General features: G+C 44.7%; 1 protein-coding gene across 3 annotated transcripts in view; it reads right to left on the bottom strand.

Annotated features, from left to right (window-relative positions):
• SETBP1 (SET binding protein 1) overlaps nt 1–14,009 on the bottom strand; it is a 376,861-nt gene that overhangs the window by 46,554 nt on the left and 316,298 nt on the right. The gene's annotated exons all lie outside the window — the stretch shown is intronic.

Raw genomic sequence — 14,009 nt, 5'->3', positions numbered from 1 at the left:
CTATTAACCTCATTTTATATGCAAGGAAAATGAAGCCCAGAGATGTTAAACGACACATCCAGGGTCTCACAACAATTAATGTTAGCAGGAATTTGAACTCTCTGTCAAGGGCTTTTCCTTAAACAGCCTGCCTTTCCCATGGCTATTAGGAATACAGATTGACACTTCAGTGTCTGGGCTCCCCAAAGTGACAGAAACAGTGAGAAGTTTTCTTTAGGCAAAGACTGAAGAAAAGAACTCTTGTTAGCAAATGGTTCCTTCTTAATTTTGTCTAGCTAGCCCTGGGTACAAGCAGATAATGGCCCAATGTGGGATTAAGAAGTCACAGAACCTGTTGGAAAAAAAAATCTGGAATGAATGTGCAATGAGGCTACACCTGTGAAAAATATCCATGAACTCAGAGCTAAAAAATAGACATAAACATGAGAATTAAGCTTCCCTAAGAAGAGACAGGAGGCTAAAATCAGGATTCAGGGAGCAAATGGAGCCAAGAAGGGCCAACGAAGCAAATGCAAGGCTTTTAACAAAAGTTAAAAAAAAATTCCCAGACTGTATTTCTCAAACTTGGAAATTATTACATTTCCCAACTAATAAAACTGACAGTAAAACATTATTTTTCCAGCCTTGGTTATATAATAAGTGGAATGTGTTTGTTTTTATAAGCACCGTTTTAAAAATAATCAAAGTTATCTGGGGGCAGGTCTTTGTCAAGCCAGGAATTTGCTTGAAGGACATCCAGCATAAAAAGTGAGTGGGGTCCAGGCTTGGGCAGGTGGAAGCTGTCTCTTCCCAACAGTCTCATCATAAGCTTGCCCGTTGTTTAAGAGGATGGCAGGTAGCAAAGCAGGGCTCCTTTTAACATCTACGAAGGGCCCATATTCTCCTTCTCACCTCTGGACAGATGCCTTCTCCCCAGAGCCCAGGGTTAGCTCCTGCTTATACCTTTCAGTACGAAGTCAAGTGGCAGGGGGGCACCTGGGTGGCTCAGTTGGTTAAGAGTCTGACTTCGGCTCAGGTCATGATCTCACAGTCAGTGAGTTCGAGTCCCACATCAGACTCTGTGCTGACAGCTGAGTCTGGAGCCTGCTTTGGATTCTGTGTCTCTCTCTCTCTCTCTCTACCCCTCCCCCATTCATGCTCGCTCTTGCTCTCTCTCTCTCTCTCTCTCTCTCCCCCCTTCAAAAAGAAATAAACATTAAAAACACTAAAAAAATAAAAAATAAGTCAAGTGGCAGGTAACCTTCCTTACTCAGAACTTCCACATCCCTAATCTAGCAGGGGGCACTCCACCTATACCACGGTTCTGTCAACCTTGCTTACATTCAGTTTGACACATAGTTATAGGACATCTGGAACGCATAGAACCAGTCAGGTACATCTTCAATCACTGCTCAGTTTTGGGCAAATGAATTAATTGAATCCTTACATTCCTTGTGGGTAAAATGGAAATAAAAGTAAGATACCTTATGAAAATTACTGAGGCTTCAGGGAAGGCAAGTTCCATCAAGTATCTAGAAGGCTGCCTGGCTCCCAACAGGCACACTGTTGTTAACATTGTTATTATTATTACTATTATTATTATGCACAGTAATCCTGACCTCCCAATAAGATAATTAGTAAGCTGAGAAAAGAGTCTGTGTCCCATATTTCTCATATGTTTCTAACAGTGCTTACCCAGCAAAGGGCTAGTAAGAGATCATGTGATCAATGAATCTGTGTTTAATGGAGCTGCATCCGTGCTTGTTAAGGGCATGAAAGAGACACACACAGGACCACACCACTAATACTACTACTTGAAGTGGAAACAAGATTTTTTTTTTCTGGTCTACATAAGAAGACCTATAATTCTTTGAATATTATAAATAAGAGGATGCAATTTTTATGATTTGAAGAATCACAGCAGAAATAAGAGCTATTATTGCATTTCCAGAAAGTGAAACACAGAGAAGGAGGTGTTTAACTGTAAGTGTCTTTAATTCTTAAATACGGTGAGGGTAAAGGATGTTAAGGGGAAACCACTCAAAGTCTGCAATCCGGAAGTCAGAGTCACAGAATATTGGGGCTGGAAAGATCACTTAATGGATTCTATCATTGCTTTGATGAGGAAATGGAGGCTCCCAGAACTCATGCTGTGTGCTCTTGGTGATGCTCTTCCAGCCTGGACCTCTGGACCCTGGTCTTCATCCCGGGTCAGTAAGGGCAGCCAGGCATTTCATGCTATTGACTTCCAAGCTTCTTTGCTTCTTTTGCCTAATGACTGTGAAGGTCCCATCAGGGAATGTGATGAAATGAGATGAGGATGGAGTGAGGTGGGCAGACTCTCATACAACAATCTGTAATTTGCTTTTGACAGTAACTTCAAGAGAGTAAAAGCAAACATGGGCTGCTGACATCAGTGAAAGTCACTGGTATTAATAGATCAGACTATGGTTGATTCTTTGAAAGGAGAAATAGGTGGTGGTGTTCTTAGCAATGAGGCAGCATCTGGCCACCACATTAACAGACGATGGCTTTGGAGTCACCTGTTTGTCACTAGTGGGAAACCATGACCCAGAGCCTAAAATCACCCCTCCCTACAATAGGCCCCCCCTTCTGAGGGGGTTCCTGGATTCCTACCCATAAAGGCCCTAGGTGTTCATTTTGACATCACACTTTGGAGTTTCAGGTTTTCAAAGCTGGAGGAGGTCCTGGTGGTCATTTGCCTGCAGAGAGAGGAGGCTGTGGTCCCCAAGTGGGGCCCATTTTGCAGATTCCTCAGTTTTACCCTCGATTGCCCATATTTCCTGGCAGGTGGGGTCTGGAAGATGTGTGACTCATGTCTGCTCATTCTCTTCCCCTTCATTCTGAAAAAGGGTGCCCTGCCTGGGACTACTTTTGTGGGTGTCCCTCTTCCTGTTTCCTCCCATCTCTCAAAAGCATGATGCACAGACAGGTTGTGTTGAAAATCAATTCAGAGTCCTTTTGTCTCCACTTAATTAAGCCCCCATATCCAAGCTCTTTGAAATGGAAGCCCTCCCAGGCTGGACCTGGTCTAGTGACCATTTGCAAAGAAACAAAGGAAAAGAGACAAGGCTCATGATGGCAGCTTTTGGTGGTGGGTACAGCAATTTCAACAGAGGGGAAAGAATTAAAAGATGGCATTTCCATGCAGCCGTGAAAGGAGATGAAGGAATCTTTCCTCTCCTTGAACAATAAAGGCTCCTGCTAATTTTAACCAGAGTCGGCTCTGAAAAACCTGTAGTTGACTGTGAGTCACTGGCCCTCCAGGGAACAGGAGGTGGGGACGTGTGTGTGTGCACGAGAGTGCACGAGCACGCACACCAGTGTGTATAATCTCACAGTGCCCAGAGCCCTGGAGATCCTGGAACACTTCAGTAGCACAGGCCAGATTCATTAAAAACCCTGGCTACAGGCCAGCAGTTAAAATTGAAGCAGCATATTTATTGCATTTTGTTCAAATAAATCTGAAAACGTGTGAATCATATTCCTTGGAGAGATTGGGAGAAGAAGTAAACAACATCAGGCTAATACTTACAAGCCGTGGCGGAGAGAGAACAAAGGTACAGAAGGCTCTGCCGCTCCAGGAACTCTGCTAGATGCTCTGTGAGATGGGGGGGGGGGGGGGGGGGCGGGGTGCTGGGGAGGGCCACACTCTCCCGCCACTTTCTGCACCGGCTCCATGCTGCCTTTGGTACCACTTTAGGGCAGGTGGCTCTGCTCTCTGCCCTGGGATTCTCAGTTGCACCCGGCATTTTCCACCCTGCTCTGTGGGCTTCTGTTGTCCCCCAGATGCTGCTGCTGCCCGTCCTGCTTTCGAACGGCAGCTGCAGAAATTAGATTCAATTTTGGGCTTTCCTAAAATAGTATATGTAAGGGAAAATCTCCCCCATCCCCACCAGCCCAGTTCAGAGGAAGCTCGGCAAGAGCTCAAGCTAATTATTTGCCTCCACAAAGCAAAATAAGTAGCTGGTCAGCTTTATCACGCCTGGGCTGTATTTTCTTTTGTTGTTTGATATCTTCTGGTAATGCTCTGAGGCATTACTAAACCTGTCTGTTTTAGGGAGGAACTTCCTAGTGGGTGGACGCTGTGGGTTGGGCTGTGGGCTCCTTAAGTGTAAGTGATAATAATTCCTTTTCTATGGTAATTATGAAAACTGAATGAAAAATGCCTTATAAAGACATCTAACTCAAGGATATAATATTCCCGGGACCAAATGTCAAATCTCTTTACTTTCTCTCTGTTAAAGAGATGATTTATGGGCATAAGTATGTATATGTATACCGATCTATTGTTCTCTGTTCAATCCAAGATTGTTTCTATAGCATAATTTGGCAAACCAACTCCCTCCCTCATTGCCTTTCATTATACATGTACTCACTGGTGGGAAACATTGATAAATGTAGAGGGACACGTGTCAGTGTTGTCTAATACTCCTCCTTTACTTCACACAAACATGACTGTTAATATATCGTCAAAAGCCCTCTGAGCCTTCTGATAATTCTAGACACTTCTGAAGGCCTGGAGCATGGATGGGTTGGTTGGAGGCATGCTGTGATCACCCAGAGAAAATAAGTATGTGTCTGTTATAGTTTAAGGCCTTGGGAAAGGCAAGGGTGCTTCTTAACACCATGTAAGGGTAGATTCTTAGGTAAAGGTTTCATGGTGATCGTGGTGAAGGTAGATCAAAACCCAGGCATCAGTTTCTAGTATGTACAGCTGGGAGAGGGGGCAGGCTTCTGAATTGGGGCCAAAATGTCAGATGACCTGATACACCCACTTAAACATCCTATCTGGCTCAAACCCTCGAGACAGTGGAAATGACTTTTGACAAGTTCATCTAATTCAAGCACTTGAATGCCTGCTCCATCATAGTGCTGGGGCTCACATCGCTCCTTCTCTTTTGGTCTGGCCAGATTCTGAGCCATTCCTTTCCATTCACTCTCTGTATCCTGAACCCTGCAAAACCTGCAGGGAGGTTTACCTTCCAGAAGCTTCCTCTTTATGTCCTAGAATGCTCGGGTACTCATCAGGGAACCCTTGAAGCCAAGGCAGAGAGGCCAGAGAAGGCTTGCCCCTAGTTGTTTGAGGCACACATTCCAGTTTCTGAAACTCTTTTCTCACAACTGTGCTATAATAGTAATAGCAAATACTTAAATTGAACATGCGCTTTACTAGAACACTCTCCAAGACCTTTACATGTATTAATTCATCTCACATTTACAACAAACCTATGTGGAAGAGATGTTATATTTATTCCCATTTTACAGAGGAGGAAACTGAGACAGAGAGGGTAAGCAATTCGCCTTCTGTTATTACCACAGCTAACAGGTGGGTAGGGTCAGAATTTGAACGCATGCAAGCTGGCTTCAAAGACTTAACCACTAAACAATGCCATACAATCCTGGTTTCTTGGATACTTGGATACTTGACCCTCTTAAGAACTAGACAACTGGATTCCCTTTATATTTTGCTTTCCTGCGTGTGTGCAAGGAGAAAATTCAGCCAGTAGGTACTAGGCCAGATAGTAACAGGAAGCTAAACCAACTTTGCCAGTTCAATAAGAGCGTTATTTATTAATTTATTCCTAAGTATATGAACTATGCCTTTGCCTGGGTGGGCTTAAATTGAAATGTGCTGGCCTGACCCAGCAGCAGGAAGAACTACCCTGAATTACTTGCACTGTGATGTGGCGGATACGCCCTGGCTCATCAGCACACCGCCTCCTTTGCTCTTTCGCACAGAACGGCGGTCAGTGTGAGGCGATGACAATGGCCAGTGAAGCTGACCAGAACTAACAGGGTGACATGGGAATGAAAACAATTTCTTTGAGCCTTTAAACCTCCAACTCCCTGCCCTGGACTGTATGAAGTCCAGTGGTTGCTTAATAGATGGATAACAGGCTATCTTTACTAACTCCCTCAGCCTACATTCTCCCTGCTTATTGTACAGCAGACATTGGCTCTGCATGCCCCTCCCACTTTGGAGAATTTGAGTCTCAAAGCTCAGTGATTCATTTTGCTGTGCTGCCTGGGAATTCAGCAAAAAAAAAAAAAAAAAAAAAAAAAAAAAAAAAATCTGCCAAACATCATTTGCTTGTTGAATGAAAGGATGAATGGATTATTGAATTAAGGCAGAACCTGAGAAGAAACCAAGTTGTTTAAACACATCTGTGTATTCCCAAAGTGTTTTGGACACCGCATGCCTTTTTCTGAAGGCAAATTTAAAAACAGAGCAGGGAGAAACCTGGTGGGTGAGTTGTCTGTCAACTACAACCATTATAGCTTCAGACTACACTAGGGATGCCTAGTGACCAGCACAAGGGCAAGGGTATCCAGGGGCCACTACTCCTAATCAGATACTGTCCTAATGAGGTGTGTCAGTGGATCCAGATCCAGAAACACATCTCTCAAAACACTCATTGGGCTGAGGCAACCAGATTTTCATAGGACAGTCATCAAATGAGTTATCTAAGGTAAAACAGGTAGGGAAGGTTGAAGGCCAAAGGGGTGAGCTCTTGGGTCTCCCCAAGCCATCTTGACCACTGGAGATGGTAGTAGGGTCAGGGCACCATGGCTAACACCAACCAAGCATCCTACTCCCTACTATGGAGATACCATGGTATTCCTTAATCTAGAAGCTGAGTTGGCTGTGAGCTTGACAAAAGCCATCATCATGCCTTTGATAAATACCAACCCTATTGTTACTATCCAGGATCGCAGTGCCACTTGTAATAATCATGTTTTTTATTTTCCTTATTTTGTTTTTATATTTTGAAATGTTTACTTATTTATTTTGAGAGAGAGAGAGTGTACACTGGGTGGGGGTGGGGCAGGTGGGCAGAAAGGGAGAGAGAGAATCCCAGGCAGGATCTGTGCCGTCAGTGCAGAGCCCAGATGTGGAGCTCAAACTCAGAAACCGTGAGATCCTGATCTGAGCTGAAGTCAAGATGCTTAACTGACTGAGCCACCCAGGTACCCCTATTTTCCCTATTTTATGATGCTTTGACATTTGCGGCCTTACTGACCCTGGAAGGCTGCCTCTCCAGGGCTAGCTAATTCTTAGAGATAGCAAATGACTTCCCGGACAGCATGGCTTTCATGTGCAAATCTGTCCATCAGAAGCTGGTCTCCTCCAATTGCATCCTTTATGGAGCTTCCACAGGTTGAGCCACTCTCCCCCTGCCCTAATAGTACCCCTGAACTAGGTACCAGACAACTAGGGGCAATTTCTACACCTCAAAGTCTGCTGAAATCATTCAAAGTAGCCAATACCAAATCTGCTTACCCTGCCTTGACTGTTCCTTCCCATGAAGACCACAGTAAAGGCTTTTGCTCTTTTGTTTCATGACACGTGGCCCTGCATGCCACAGGCATGGCATGATGTACCTCCTGTTTCTAGAGATAGTGAATATAAACTTCTTCCTTCATGACAGTCATTTTCCTGTCTCTGTGTCTTACCAAACCCAATGAAAACAAATCTTGTGTGCATTTTCATACACTAAGATTCATGCGTATCCCTAAACCTCTCAACTCCCCTGGATTAAGCTGGGGAATTAAAAAGAAGTCACTCTCTTACCATTCCTGGATCACTTAATATAAGCTGGGAGCTTTATTTTATTTAATTTTTTAAAAAATTTATTTATTTTTGAGAGAGACAGAGATGGAGTGCGAATGGGGGAGGGGCAGAGAGAGAAGACACAGAATGTGAAGCAGGCTCCAGGCTCTGAGCTGTCAGCAGGGAACTCGGCAAGGGGCTGGTACCCATGGACCGCGAGATCATGACCTGAGCCGAAGTCGGACGCTTAACCAACTGAGCCACCCAAGCGCCGCTGGTATCTTTATCTTTTATTGTGTGCTAGGATATTTATTTTACTGGGAGCTTATTTTTTTTTTTTTTACTTTATTTATTTATTTATTTATTTAGAGCATCAGAAAGGAAGGGGCAGACAGAGAGGGGGAGAGAATCCCAAGCTGGCTCTGCGCTGTCAGCACAGAGCCTGACGTGGGTCCCAACCCCACGAACCACGAGATCGCCACCTGAGCCAAAATCAAGAGTGGGACACTTTACCAACCGAGACACCCAGGTGCCCCTGGGAGCTTAATTTTTTTTTTTTAAAGTTTACAAGTGTTTCTAACCACATTATCTGAAGCCGCAGCAACAAGAACTAACAGGTATAAAGCATTACTATGTGTTAGGAATTTTCCATGGATTACTTTTTTTAATTCATTCAATCTCCATCTGTGGTCTCTGGAGAATAACTGACGGCCCAAGATGACACAGCTGGAGCTGGACAGAGGTGGCATGCAGAACTCTGCACTCTGACTCCTGAGGCCACACACCAGGCCAGTGCATACTGAGCGGCACCGTGCCCGGGGAAGCAGCATTTCGGGAAAGCACTGGGACCTCAAACGTAGGGCTCTAGAATGGAGCTGAGCAAAGAATGGTCTGCGAACCAGCTGTTGGTCACTAGGCTATTTGTTACCTGGCTCCTGAGAGAGAAAGAGATTGTCACGTGTATATAAATCAAGTATGACACTGAACATACTGTTTAGTTCAGCCTGTGTTTTTCTTTTTTCCACGTAAGACTTTGTGGACGAAGGCAGCCACTTTGTGGTGATTTCCTTGTCTTGCTGCTGTGCGGTGGCACTGTGAATGCAGTCCCCGCCAGAAAATGGAATGTGTGCCCCCACTGTCTGAGGCACTGGGGTTGCAGCTGTGAGTATTCCTGCACTAGAGAGATTCGTCTATATGGTCTTGCTGGTATATAACTTAACCATTGACCAAATCTTTATCAGGTACTGACACCATGGCGCACGGTAGGGTCACAACATACGTTCCTCTTCTACACTGGAACTCCGTGTCTCTAACAACACAGCCCTGTTCTAACCAAACGAGAATCCTCACTTGTGATTTATGTTTCCACGTGTGCATATCTTACCACCAGCATACCACAGAGCCTCTAATCCTAGGACTGGGCTGCACATTTCTGTGGCATCCCCAGATGCCACAACATTCGTGTCAGTAGAGTGTTTGACTTGACTTGGTCACGTGAATTAAGTTTTCCTATTGGAGATATGTACTTCTTTAGCCTCGAGTTCTAAAATTAACATTTTCTTTTAAAATTATAGCCCTGTCAACACTACTATATTGTATACCTAAAATTTTCAAAGAAGGGTAAACCTTATGTTAAGCATTCTTATAACAACACAAAATAATGGCAAAGGGGGAAGGAGGAATTTGGGGAGCTGGTGTATAAGTCTGTGGCCTTGATGATCACAGTGGTTTCACCGGTATACACTTATCTCCAAACACAGTGAGTTGTATACATTGAATTTGTATGTTTTTTTTTTTGCATGTATACATTATACCTGAATAAAGTGATAAAAACAAATAAATGAACAACAACTTGCTGTGAAGCAAAAAACAAAACAAAACAACTAGAGCTTTGCCTTCCTTCAGATCCTAGCCTGAGTCCCCACCAGCTAGGTCACACATGAGTTTTCATTTGTGAAAGTTAGTGGCAACCACATCTAGGGGGTTGCTGTGAGGAAGAAATAAGTCATACATGCATCGGATTTAGCACAATGTCCGGCACGTGGCGAATGCTCACATAGTATTTGCTGGTATTATTGCTCTTGTTGTTATTTTCAGTAGTTCATTGGGAACTAAGGTAGAGGGGACGAGTCCCAGGAACTGCTTTCTTGGTAACGCTCATGAGAACCATCAGGGATGCCTGCCGTCTTAGGTCTGTGTTTCGATAAGCTTCTGGGCTGCTTTCGTGTGTACTTAGTTATATGTTTAAGGAATGACAACACATTTGAACTTCTGCCTAAGGCAAAAAATGTCCTGACACATATCACTGTCAAGTTCCTAAAAGGTTACAGAAAAAAGTTACAGGAAGTGCACGCGCGTGTGTGTATGTGTGTGTACATAGGTAATTTGGGGATTATCAGCTTTTATGGATTTCTCAGGCTCAGGCTTCATCCTATATTGAGAAGAATTAGGAGTGAGCAGTCCACTAGAATGTGAATTTACCAACATGGTGGGGAACCACATGATCTTTTTTTTTTAAATTTTTTTAATGTTTATTTATCGTTGAGAGAAAGAGAGACAGAGTGTGAGTGGGGGAGGGGAAGAGAGAGAGGGAGACACAGAATCTGAAGCAGGCTCCAGGCTCCAAGCTGTCAGCACAGAGCCCGGTGCAGGGCTCGAACCCACGAACCTCCAGGTCATGACCTGAGCCAAAGTTGGACACTCAACTGACTATGCCACCCAGGCGCCTCAGCACCAGACGACCTTTAGCCAAAGTGTTTTGGGGCCCAGGTTACTCCTCCCTGGATGCCCCACTTAGCTTGAATCTCCAAGAGGTACGGCAGGCAGCTCATGACCAAACAAGTGGCTACAAGCAGGGAGATGGGGGCCTGCGTGCAAGGAGAGAAGCCCACAGAGAAGGTGAGTGTGGTGAAGGGGACAGGATGCTTTTATAACTCGGGATTTTTCCTTTCCTCTTCCTCCCGCCGTGCTCAGTAACAGAGCCTCAGAGGCAGGCGACTGTGGTTAGCAGGCATTGATCTGTGTACCAAAGGAAAGACCACAACCGATCGGAGGAAAAGACATGTGATTAAACAGTTCACTAGCAACTGGAAACAGAAACACAGGGGCCAGCAGGAGGCCGGAATAGCGGCTGGCTGCAAAGGATGTGGCACGCAACTCAGAAGACCTGAATGGGGGTCCCAGCTCCGTGACACGTGGTATATAACCGGGACAGTCACTCTCTGGGCCTTGGTTCCCACAGCAAACAGACCAGGTTAGCAATCCCTAATCTATCTCACTCATGATTTCCTAGACAGCCCCAAATAAGATCCTGGATGTGAACATTTCTGAAAAGCGTACAGCAACTTGAATTATCATGTGACTGGAAGCAAGCCCTCCTGGAGTCGTAAACATATTAGCCAAGGGCCTGAGCAAATCCGTGAATGATAATGAACGGGGCTGAATAACAACAGAAACAAACAAACAAAATCCCTCAAACAAGAAACAGCAACAAGCGTGTTGCAATCTTCCATACCCTCTAAAAACCACTGCTACCACTGAGCCACCCACCGAGGTGATATTATGCCCCATAAAAACCAGCACCATCATTATCTTCCCACCGTGGGGGGACACAGCTCCAGTCCGTGCTCCGGGCCACATGCATCCGAGATGGAGGCCATTTCTCCGAGGCAGAGCTGCTAACCTGGCAGACACCTGGGTTGCCACGGGGAACCTGGCAGCAGGCACCTGCTGCTGCAGCTGCAGACCGAGCCTCCCCGTTGGCAAACACCAAAAAGCATTTTGTGAGGTTGGCTGCGGGGCCCAGTGTGCAGAGCTAAACTCCTTCTGGTGCCCTGTGGGCACGGTTGGCAGCTGTGAGGAAACACTGTTCTTCCTGCGTCCTCCCTTCTGAGAACATGACTTCTGAGGAGCCCTCATTAAAAGGAGTGTTGCCACCACAGCGCAAGGTGGCAATCGCTTCCCCCGTCTCCTCCAGTTTTGCATCTGTGGAAGCGGATTCTGGAGCGAGGCGTCACATCCTGCCCCAAAGCCAAGGAGACACTGGCTGTTCTGCTGCCTCGCCTTTACTGCTCTGCTATCAGAGCCGCTGCGAACACGCGTGACGCGTGAGCTACAAACCCAACCTGGACAGTGAAGGGGGAAGCGCGCCTGGCCGCCTCCTCCACGCCTGGCTGACCAGCAAGCCTCCTCAAGGGTCGGGGTCTGCGATTTGTAGCTTAGAGGACAGTCAGAACCTTGCCTTCGGCTGGGAGAAGGAGAACCGGGGAGTCAGGGCGTCTGTTTCTGTTTCCCTTTTCGTATCTTAAGGTGTTCATTATTTTTCCCATTTCTCTGAAGGGGAAATTTGAGGCTTAGCTCTTTCAAATATTCTGCCTGGGGTCAGGGCTAGTAAACAGTTGGAGCCCAAGCCTGATTTATCAAACTCCAAAGTCTTTGCTCTTTGAACAAAATCTTTGCTCCTCAAGCTGGGCTTTTGGGAAAGAAACAGGATGTGATTGATCTTTAGCATCATCACTTCCCTGACAGCAGATTCTGAGCGGTCCTTCTGGGAAGTACATCTGGATTTAATCCTGACAGGTGGATGGGGGGTGGGGAGGAGAGAGGCAAACGATGATGAAAAATGTCCATTTGACCCCTAATGAGCATACCTGGCCCATGATCAAGGATACACATCATTTTCAGAGCAGGCTTTAGGCTAGACTCGTCCCCATCTCTGTGAGATATCACTGAATATATATATATATATATATATATATATATATATGTATATATATATATATACATATACATATCTGTATATATCTATACAACTGTCAAATTAATTAAACAATAAAGCCATAAGACTGAGGTGGCTTTAATGCCTTAGAAGCTTATGTAAGCAAACAGAAACCTAACCCTAAAATGCCTTGGGGCACCTGGGGGGCTCATTCAGTCCAGCCTCCAACTTTGGTTCAGGTCCCGGTATATGGGTTCGAGTGCCATGTTGGTATATGGGTTCGAACATGGGTTCGAGTGCCTGCTTCAGATTCTGTGTGTGTGTGTGTGTGTGTCTCTCTCTGCCCCTCCCCCATTCTCTCTCTCTCTCTCAAAAATAAATAAATAAATAAATAAATAAATAAATAAGTTCAAAAAATGCCTCAAGATGAAGAAGAAATCAAAACCTAAGGACAACCAACTGCCAACAGCCAACTAGGCTTTCCCAAATAAGGAAACCACTTAAACTAGAACCAATCTTGCTTTCTTTGCTTCTGTTTCTTCTCTATAAAAGTCGTTCCCAAGGTCCTGTTGGTGGAGTGTCCCTAACCACTTCCGGTTTGGTACTACTCAATTAGAATTGATTTTTGCTCAAATAAACACTTAAAAATTCAATAAGCCTCAGTTTATCTTTTCACCCACTCAACACCCAAGAGGTCGATGAAGAAAACTAGAGATGAGATATAATTTGGTTTATGTTGCTCAAACCATAAGAAAAAGGGGGAAAAACACAACACAATCAAATACTGATGCCCAGAGAGCTACCCTGATCTCTCTCCGAGCCTTCCTTCTTGCTTGCACAAATGAGGAACTGTGGGTTTCTCACGAATTCGTAGGGAGATTCAGGGTCCAGTTGCTGGGATAATGTGGAGTTTTGATAACTTAGGAGCTCTAAAAGAGCCCTTGACATCCCCTCAGGAAGGTGTGGAGAGATTGCTGGATCCTCTCTAGAGAAAATCTGGGCAAACATTTGCCTTTCAGGACTTATGAACTCTGAATTGACAGATTCACTCTGATCTTAGGAGGTCCAGCATGGTTCAACCTGGATGCCTTTTGAATCCTCAGAATAGTTTCAGACTGTACTGGATCATGTTGGATTCAAGCAACAGCTTGGCCTTAATAAAGAGTTCATGGCCAGCCAACTTAATTTAGAAGACGGAATTCCTCATTTTTTAGTGTCTTTAATGATCAATATCTCCAAGCTAAATATATGAATAAATCCTAATAATGGCAGGAAAAATGGCAAAAAAAAAATCATACCTGTGATGTGGGAAAGACTGGATGGGAGAGATCAGGAGACCATGTCCTGATGCAAAAAATGTATGTAAGGACATAAGGCAAGATGGCTGACAAGGAGTGCAGAAACATCATCTTGATGTTCAAGCTAAGGAACGTAGGCTTTGTCTGGTAGGCTCTCTGAAGTCGATAAACAGGAGAAAAATAATCAAAGTGGGATTTTAAGCATTAGTGGACATCTTTTCTTCCTTCTCATCAATAAGCCCCCAAAATGGGTATTGTTTTCTAGTAAGCATATTTAGAGGAAGGCAGAAGAAGACAAATGGAAAGGAACAGTCATCTACTATAGTTTACACTATATAGGGTAAATCGAAGAGATAACAACAACTGTATAAAACGAGTGTGATCCATTGACTGGGATCAGCTGGAACTAGAAATATTCGAGAAAAGATAATGTGGAGCA

This window comes from Prionailurus viverrinus, chromosome D3 (genome assembly GCF_022837055.1).
Source record: "Prionailurus viverrinus isolate Anna chromosome D3, UM_Priviv_1.0, whole genome shotgun sequence".
NCBI classification, from domain to species: domain Eukaryota; kingdom Metazoa; phylum Chordata; class Mammalia; order Carnivora; family Felidae; genus Prionailurus; species Prionailurus viverrinus.
Note: the sequence above shows the minus strand (reverse complement) of the source record. Positions and strands in the feature narration are given on the sequence as shown.